This window comes from Dama dama, chromosome 31, assembly GCF_033118175.1.
Source record: "Dama dama isolate Ldn47 chromosome 31, ASM3311817v1, whole genome shotgun sequence".
NCBI classification, from domain to species: Eukaryota; Metazoa; Chordata; class Mammalia; order Artiodactyla; family Cervidae; genus Dama; species Dama dama.
In genome coordinates, this window is record NC_083711.1 from 27,991,138 (window position 1) to 28,001,625 (window position 10,488).

Here is a 10,488-nt window from a genome sequence, read left to right on the forward strand (position 1 = left end):
AGCACAAATCACACACATACACAAACACTGGAAATACTAGTTACATGAGTATCAGATATCCATATATGCCCTTGTTAGCATAATTTATAGCATGTGTGAATAGTATGCGTGTGTGTTTAGCAGCGTCTGACTCTTTGTGACCCTATGGACCGAAGCCCACCAAGCTCCTCTTGGGATTATCCATGGCAAGAATACTTGAGTGGGTTGCCATTTCTTTCTCTAGGGGATTTTCCTGACCCAGGGATTGAAACCACATCTCCTGTATCTCCTGCACTGCAGGCAGATTCTTTACCACTGAGCCACCTGGGAAGCCCTAAATCAATATTAAATGGCTCAGATAGATGTTTTGTTTAAAATTTTGTTTAAAAACAAAATTTGGATCGATGATCTACAACAACAGTACCATGGAATGTCCAGAGACAATTTTCATGACACTACTGTCTCTACCTCATCTCTCCTCTCTTGTTGTTTTGGTTTTTTTTGTTTGTTTGTTTGCGCACTGGGGCATGTAGGAATTTAGTTTCCTGACCAGGGATTGTACCCGGTCCATCTGTAGTGGAAGCAAAGAGTCTTCACCGCTAGACCACCAGGGAAGTTCCTCTACCTCCTCTCTTGACTCACATTCTTTGTTTCTTCCTTCTTAACTTCTGTGATCCATGGTCATTCCATTTGCATTTGAGTACTGCCATTGATATGTTGTGGGCATAGTCTAAGCTCAATTATAAAACAGAGTTGAAATAATAGCTGAACTTTTCTGGTAGAGCTCTAGCTTGAACAAATGATGGACCAGGAATCAAAAGGCTTGTGCACTAGCCCAAGTGCTAATGAGTATCCATGCAACTAGCCACATGTGCTAATGCATCAGAGAGCTTCTTGGTAATCTGAACTCTGATTTTCAATCTGTAAAATGGAATAAGAATTTATTTTCTGTCCACCTTAAAAAGCTATAAGATCAAGTGAGATCATATACATGAAAGATTTTTTTTTTTTAAGCAAACTATGAAGTGCTATAAAATATCCTTGAATTCATATTTATGGTGAGGAAGCATAGACTTCTATCTGGAATAAAAGTAAAGTGACAATAGGAGTTGACTAGCTGAGTGTGTAAAAATAAAAGCTAGAAAACTACCTGTAGGAACTAAATCAACATTATAACATCAGCAATGGTAATGTTTAATAGGATCCTATTTACATCACTGCTGAAGTCAGGTAGGTACAGATTGGCATTTGAATTTTGTATAATTGCCAATATATTGTTGATTTAATACCCAAAGTTTATTTGCCTAGCAAATATCACAAAAGCTAAACTAATTTTAAGAAAGCATAATGCCACATTCCCATGACCCCCAATCTCTGCTCCATGCTTTAAATTTTATTTTCTGTTCATTGTGTTTTGCCCTCAAGGTTATAAGGAGAGGAATAGAGTGGATGAGTCAATAATGAATATTCTTGCCAGAAAAATAAACACTGAATTGAACTGTTGTTAATAGGAGTATCACATGTGAAAACAAATGAGGCAATTTTTCTGCCCTACTTGGCATTTAAAAGCCCTCACCATTCAGAGTTCTGGGTTTTCTTTGTTAAAGTATTAATACACCAAGAAACTGGAAGAAATTCAGAGAATAGCTACCAAATTAAAAAGTTTAGTAAATAAAGAAGGGTTGGGAGGATGGGGAAATCTTAGTTATGAGAAAAGCAAAACAACTAGCACAGTAAAAGGTCAAGGGAAGATAGTAAATTTAGAACTATTTCACATAGCAAGCAAAGGATAAAATACAATGCATTAGAGCTCTTGCTGGTAGAACCTACAGTAACAAAAGAAAATACACAGCGACATACCAATTATCCAGTTTCACTTGAGTGCAGAAAGGTCCCATTTTTAAGAATTATCTTGAGGATCATAACTGTAATCATCCACAATGCCAACTTGCTTGATTTGCCCAAGTCACTTCCATGCTTTCTTTCCCCCCATGAATGACAGAAATAAAGATGCAAATTACCTGGACACCATCCCCCAAAGCTATTAAAATGCTAAAGTGTAAACAGTGTAAAATAAAGATAGACATTACAGAATGAACAATTTGTATTTTATTCCTAAATTATTCAAAATCTCATGGAAATGTAACCCCTACGGTATTGTAAACAGTAACGCCCCAAAACATGACTGCCCAGAGACTAAACATGTTTCACTGGGAATATCATGACTTCCATGTTTCTGCACAGTGGGTAATTTATTCTCATTTTGGACTCCAGGCAGGAAGTGTTTATTCTTGCCAAAGACGATGTAAAATCTCCCCTCTCCTGTTGCCACTGAGGTTGCTGCTACCACCGAGAGAACAGAATTGCCAGAGAGCATAGATCCAAATTGAAGACTGAGGCATGAGACAGTGACAGTTTATCTCATGGCCTCAGAGAGGGTTTGGTGAGATTTTTGGACAAAAGCAAGTATGCTGAAAATCAGTTGAGAATGATTCAATATATTGTGTACTCTGATTAAATACATATGCATATAATAAAAGATAATAATAAAAATTCAAGTAGCAAATATTCCAGTGAAGCTCACTTGGGACAAGAGAAAAACTAGGCACGCAGAAAAAGAATCCATGCCAAGCTAGAAGTATTTCCCCAGATGATGTAGAACCATCCCCAGTTCTTCACAGAGAAATCTTAATAAAATGTGGCAGTTACTTCTCATTAAAAAAAAAAAAAATTATTCTAATATGAAAATAAAAAAAGATAATTTCCTAATATCTTTAAGCACTTATTATATCATTTATTAGGAACTAACAGAAAATATTAAAAGGTCACATACTAAAAGCACCCATAATAAAGCCAGGAGAAAGATGATTGAGGAGCACCAATAGTTTGGAGAGTTAAGCTTATATAACAAATTTCAGAAAATAATTTGTTAATTAAATTTTGGGAAAAAAAGATAAAACTATTGTTATTTGCAAATGATATAAATTTATGTCTAGGGAATCCAAAATAAATAACTAAAATATTTTTGGTTTTTTAAAAATATTTTTTTGTTTTTAGAAATAGGATGTCATGTATCAGAAAGTATAAAGGTTAGAACCTATCATGATTGATTGCATGTTGGTAGCAAGGGAGGAGGAGTTATCAAAGTTTAAAGTTTTAACCTGGATCATGAGTCTGGTTCTCTCTGGGTTACTGCCACAACTCCATTCTTTCCCTTCTAATCAATTATACTCACAGCTGTTGGATTGACTTTTTTTAAATTGAGACACAATGGACATAAAATATTATACTAGTTTCAGGGGTACAACATAACAATATATTTGTACATATTATGAAATGATCACCACAGAATCTAACGAGTTAACTTCCATCACCACACATGGTTACATTATTTTTCTTATGGTGAGAACTTTTAAAATCTACTTTCTAAGCAACGATCAGATACACAACACAGTATTGTTAATGATAGTCACCATGCTATACATTATATCTTGTATGTGCATGCTAAGTCACGTCAGTGGTGTCTGACTCGGTACGACCCCATGGACTGTAGCCCACCAGGCTCCTCTGTCCATGCGATTCTCCAGGCAAGAAACACTGGAGTGCATTGCCATGCCCTCCTGTAGGGGGTCTCCCCAACCCCAGAACTGAACCTGAGTCTCTTATGTCTCCTGCATAGGCAGATGGGTTCTTTACTGCTAGGTCCAACTGGAAAGCCCTTATCTCAGGATTGACTTATTTTATAACTCAAAGTTTGTAAATTTTGACAACCTTCACTCATTTTGCTCACTCCCACCCTCCCAGCTCTAGCAACTACCAATCTGTTCTCTGCATCTACGAGTTCAGTTTTGTATTTTCTTTAATTCCACAAATAAATGTATCACATGGTATCTGTCTTTCTCTATCAGACTTATTTCACTTAGCATAATATCCCCAAGGACCATCCATGTTGTTGCAGATGGCAAGATTTCATTCTTGTTTTATAGCAGAAAGTATTTCATTGTATGATATATATAACATATATATATATAAATGGATTTTAAAAATGTGATATATATATTGATACTTTTGAACTGTGTGGTTTTGGAAAAGACTCTTAAGAGTTCCTTGGACTGCAAGGAGATCAAACCAGTCAATGCTAAAGGAAATCAGTCCTGAATATTCATTGGAAGGACTGATGCTGAAGCTGAAACTCCAATACTTTGGCGATTGATGCAAAGAGCCAGATTATTAGAAAAGATCCTGATGCTGGGAAAGATTGAAGGCAGGAGGATAAGGGGGTGACAGAGGATGAGATGGTCGATGGCATCACCGACTCAATGGACATGAGTTTGAGCAGACTTTGGGAGTTGGTAATAGACAGGGAGGCCTGGTGTGCTGCAGTCCATGGGGTCACAAAGAGTCAGACATGACTGAGAGACTGAACTGAACTGATATATATATATATATATATATATATATATATATATATACATATACACATTTATAAACAGAAATGTATATATATACTTATACCACACACACACACACACATGCACACACACACATTTATCACTTTTTCTTTATCCTTTCATCCATTAATGGACACTTAGGTAGCTTCCATGTCTTGAAAGTGTATTCAGTTACCCAGGCACATCCGATTCTTTGCGACCTTAAAGACTGTAACCCACCAGACTCCTTTGTCCATGGAATTCTCCAGTCAAGAATGCTGGAGTGGGTTGCCATTCCCTTCTCCAGAGGATCTTCCTGACCCAGTGACAGAACCCAGGTCTCCTGCACTCCAGGCGGGTTCTCTATCGTCTGAGCCACCAGGGAAGGCCTTCTGTGTCTTGGTTATTATAAATAATGTTGCAATGAACATGGAGGTGCACATCTCTTTTCAAGCCAGTGTTTTCATTTCCTTCAGATAAATATCCGGAAACAGAATTGCTGAATCATTTGGTAGCTCAATTTTTAATTTTTTAAGGAACCTCCATACTATTTTCCATAGTGGCTATACCAGTTTACATTTCTACCAGTAGTACACAAGGTTCCCTTCTCTCCACATTCTTACCAACACTTATTGCTTGTCTTTTTGATAATAGCTATTCTAACAGGTATGAGAATATTTTATGGTGATTTTGATTTGCATTTCCCTGATGATTAATGATGGTGAACACATTTTCATATACCTGTTAGTCTATGTCTTCTTTGGAAAAATGTTTATTCAGATCCTCTGTCCATTTTTTCATTAGATTATTTGTTTGGGCTTTTGTTTCTTTCTGTTGTGTTGTGTGAGTTTTTAAATATATTTTGGTTATTAACCCCTTCTCAGAAGTATGATTTGTAAATATGTTACCCTTTGCTGTGCTAAAATAATTTTAAAACTAACAATTAAGTTCTATAAAGTTGCTCTATATGGGGAAAAACACAAAAATTAATAGTTTTATGAATAAAAATTAAGTTGGAAAATAATATCAGAGAAAAGAATAAATGTTAGCAACAAAATGTGTTAATGCCTAAATATGTATTTAACAAGGAAATAATAAAAATTATAAGGAGAAACCTATGAAGTCTAACTAAAGAATATACAGGAACAAACATACCACTTTGCTAGATGGGAATATTATTAGATAAATTTAATAGTATTCCAAACAGAAGTTTGACATTTTTTTCTTTTTTCAATCTGACAAGTAGATACAAAAAAATGAAGAAAATTTTGAAAAAGATAATGAGAAAATGAGAAAGGATGTGTCCTGCCAGATATTAAAATGTATCTCCTTATTATTGTAAATATAAAGTCTCATAGGCACATAAGAGTTGAGAAGTAGTTCAGTGGACTAGAATGGAGTTCGGAAATAATGCAAGTTTATATTGGAACCTACATATGATACATTTTGCATTTCACATCAATGGAGAAATGATGTTTTATTCAATTAATAGTATTAAAGTAATTGTCATATGAAAAACAATGGTTGAATTATTACATCACATGTGCACCATAATAAATGACAGATCATTTAAGATGTAAATGTGAAAACAACAGAACTATAACCATACTAGAAAAAATATAGGAGAACTTTTTTATAACAGAAGCAATATGAGTCAAAATAAGTCAGATACCACTCTCATCTATTGGTTCTACAAAATTAAAATGGTTTAAGTGAAAGTGAAGTCACTCAGTCGTGTCCGACTCTTTGCAACCCCATGGACTGTAGTCTGTCAGGCTCCTCCGTCCATGGGGTTTTCCAGGCAATAGTACTGGAGTGGGTTGCCATTTCCTTAAAAAAGGTTTAAGGTTGATTTAAAAGTGGAGAAACAGACACTGTCTTATATTGTTTATGGAAGCATAAACTGTTAAAAATGTTAACCCAGCAATCATACTTCTAAGAATCTATTCTTTAAAAATAATAGCAAGAATACACTGTTAAAAATTTGTTTACAATAGGGAAACACTGGAAGCAACTACACAATCCACAATTTAACCATCTTGTTTGTTTGTAATTAAATCATAATGTGTCTCCACAATGTAATAATATGCAGTCATTAAAAAGAGTTAGGTGGGTAACCTGGAAATATACCATGAATATCCTGTCAAATACTAACAGCAATCTTCCAACTATTCCATAGAGCATGGTCCCATTGACATGACTGCTAGGCTACAGCAAGGAGAGCATTGAGACTGGATGATTACGCACACCCTCTGTCACCAGGCATCATGCCCCTGCAGTTGCGGTAAGGTTTGCAATGAACAGTGTGTAGATCGAGAGACACAGTAGTAACCCAGTTAACTGGTGACACCATAGAGAACTAGGAGATGTCAGAGCCAGAAAAACAGTTCCTAGGACATTATTCTCATCGCCTCACTTTAGCTGAAAGCAAGTGAACTATAGGCCCTTGGCATCTGATTTTACCCTTCATTCCAGGCTGGATACTGACAAGTTAGTTGGAATTCTCAACCATAGAGATGAGTTTTGATGAAAACCAACACCATGTGAGAAAGAAAATAACAAAACACAAAAGGAATTGATGTGGAGTAAAAATAATTATTCATGCAATCAGAAAAGATACTGAAAATAAAATTTAATTACCCTTAATATGATGCAGGTATTTCATCTAGGATGTATGGACAGGTGAATATGAAAAAGAAACAATATATATTTATTGAAATAAACAAAAAAAAACTTGATATATACCCTTAATAGCCATAGCTGAAGAGAAACCCAGTAGAAGAAAAGATGGAAGAATTTTCCCAGAACAACTCAAAAGTGCCTAAAATTTAAAAATAGAAAAAAGAATTAAAAGACAGGGAGGAAAATTCCCAAGAGGCCAACATCTATCTAGTATGATTTCCAGAAGAAAAGGCTGATGAGAATAAAAAGAAACCCTCTGAATAAAATATCTGAAAGTATATAATCACAAAATAATTTACAGTGATTACAGGGAAGTGGAATTGAAGTGGGATGGGAATGGATAAAGAAAAGCTTTTTAATGGTTAAACATTCTGAGTGAGTTTAAAATTTTGTGTATAACACAAAGTATCATGTTACACACAAAATTTTAAAAGAGAGTCCCAGAAAAACATCTACTTCTGCTTTATTGACTATACCAAAGCCTTTGACTGTGTGAATCACAACAAACTGTGGAAAATTCTTCAAGAGATGGGAATACCAGACCATCTCACCTGATTCCTGAGAAATCTGTAGGCAGGTCAAGAAACAACAGTTAGAACTGTACATGAAACAATGGCCTGGTTCCAAATTGGGAAAAGAGTATGTCAAGGCTGTATATTGTCACCCACTTATTTAACTTATATGTAGAGTACATCATGCAAAATGCCAGGCTAGATGAAGCACAAGCTGGAATCAAGATTGCTGGGAGAAATATTAATAACCTCAGATATGCAGATGACACCACCCTTATGGCAAGAAGCGAAGAAGAACTAAAGAGCCTCTTGACGAAAGTAAAACAGAAGAATGAAAAAGTGGCTTAAGCTCAACATTCAGAAAACTAAGATCATGACATCTGGTCCCATCACTTCATGGCAAATAGATGGAAAAACAACGGAAACAGTGAGACTTTATTTTCTCGGGTTCTAAAATCACTGCAGATGGTGACTGCCACCATGACATTAAAAGACGCTTGCTCCTTAGAAGAAAAGCTATGACCAACCTAGACACCATATTAAAAAACAGACACATTACTTTGCCGACAAAGGACTGTCTAGTCAAAGCTATGGTTTTTCCAGTAGTCATGTATGGATGCGAGAGTTGGACCATGAAGAAAGCTGAGCATCAAAGAAATGATGCTTTTGAATTGTGGTGTTGGAGCAGACTCTTGAAAGTCCCTTGGACTGCTGCCGCTGCTGCTGCTAAGTCGCTTCAGTCGTGTCCGACTCAGTGCGACCCCAGAGACGGCAGCCCACCAGGCTCCCTTGTCCCTGGGATTCTCCAGGGAAGAACACTGGAGTGGGTTGCCATTTCCTTCTCCAATGCATGAAAGTGAAAAGTGAAAGTGAATTTGCTCAGTTGTGTCCGACTCTTCATGACCCCATGGACTGCAGCCTACCAGGCTCCTCTGTCCATGGGATTCTCCAGGCAAGAGTACTGGAGTGGCTTGCCATTGCCCTTGGACTGCAAGCAAATGGAAATCAGTCCTGAAACTTCATTGGAAGGACTGATGCTGAAACTGAAACTCCAAGACTTTGGCCACTTGATGCAAAGAACTGACTCATGGGAAAAGACCCTGATGCTGGGAAATATTGAAGACAGGAGAGAAGGGGAAGACATAGTATGAGATGGTTGGATGGCATCACTGACTCGATGGACATGAGTTTGAGTGAGCTCCAGGAGTTGGTAAATGACAGGAAGCCTGTCATGCTGCAGTCCATGTGGTCTCAAAGAGTTGGATATGACTGAGCGACTGAGCTGAACTGAAAATCTTACAATTATTTTTCTAGGGAACCCAGATCAGGTAAATCTTTGCTAACTATTAGGATCACTAATCTATTCTCCAAAGGAAGTAAAAACCAAGTAAACAGAACACCTTTCATAATTCTATCTTAAAGAGACTTAATTCAGCATAATTTTACCTCTACTGATTTTAATAAAACAGGTGACAACTGTAACACAAAGAATTTGCTTTACTACAGTCATTCTCATGCCTGTTTGTTTTGTTTGGTAACATTCTCAAATTGATGAGGCCAAGTCATCGTAACAAGAAGTGGAATCCTGAAAAGGTTATCTGGATGATTCCAGGAGACCTCCTACTTATCATGTTTGGACATTTATTCCAAATGATTGATTTGTTAATATACTCTGACCATTTTCTAGTTCTTTCCAACTATTCCAACTATAGTCTTACCTTAAATGAAGAATGAGAATCTCTGTCTTTTTAGGTAACCACAAATCACAGCCAAACAATGAAATAATGAAGCGGGTTTCCCCTCTAAAAACTAATAAGAGGATAATGATTTTAATTGTGTCATTGTTTAAAGGGGCAGCAGGTAGGACTCTATGTAATTTCATCTGCCACTTCTACCACTATCTATCTTTGCTTCAAAATTCTATTCTGGAGTTCCCAAATCAAATATAAACATTCTCACCTAGTGCTAAACATAGGAATACCACCATTTTCCATACCTATTTACTGAGTGGGAGGGGGAGGGAAACTACTTGAGAATGGTTTCCAAGACAGATTTATGCCAGGATCCAGGGACCAGAGCAGACCAAGGCCAAAGGACCACCAAAAACAGCTCTGGCAACAGAGGTGAGTACAAAAGATAATGTCCCTTAAATTAAAGTTTGGCTTTTCCATCAGGTAAGTAAACATTAGAAGAGGCCTGACTTGAAGGTGAAAAAATTCAGAAGTTTAAGTGAGCTGCAACATCTGCAATTTTCGAAATTTTTAATGAAATCACAAATAACAAAGAAACCAATAATCATGAAAAGTCTGGAGGTTTAAAAAAAAAAGAACAAATTACTTCGAAGTATTTCAAAAGCAGTTTCTCAGCACTGTCAGTGCCTTACCAGCTTCTTGAAATGAAATGCTTGTGCTAATGGATGCAGGAGCTGGAAATCTGGCCAAATTCTTCATGTAGTAACTTCACTTCTCTACTTTTCTCCTGATACGAAGGTGCGATCCCTCCAGTGATATGTACCAACGTCACCAAAACTAAATAAAAAACAAATGCACACAAGTAATGTCAAGCCTCAAGTGATGTGAACTGTGACAGGAGTTTTACTTTTTATAACGTTCCCCTGAAACAACTCCAAAGCCTCAGTTCCATCATGGTTGGGTTTTAGAGGTTTAGTCCTGTAGAGGAAAGCCATCCATCCTGCTGTTCCCCTGCAGGCGATGGAACACTGCAAAGCTCTATTATCTGAAAAGCACTTCTTTGGTTAATTCTCAAGACCTCATTTCTCAATCCAGCAGTGTGGTTGAGCAACTGCATGTGTTCTTCAGAATCAGAATTACAGTCCACAGGGAATCCAGATCCCCTGTTCCTTTTAAGTCCTTTTCTGTGTACTT

The 10,488-nt window shown here is 36.8% G+C and overlaps 1 long non-coding RNA gene across 1 annotated transcript in view; it reads right to left on the reverse strand.

The window, feature by feature from the left end:
• The window catches only part of LOC133049885 (uncharacterized), a 73,828-nt gene extending 63,696 nt beyond the window's left edge, over positions 1-10,132 (reverse strand). The window contains exon 1 of the long non-coding RNA XR_009691487.1: positions 9,987-10,132. This is a non-coding gene — a long non-coding RNA (uncharacterized LOC133049885). The remainder of the gene's footprint in view (positions 1-9,986) is intronic.
• Positions 10,133-10,488: the final 356 nt, after the last annotated feature.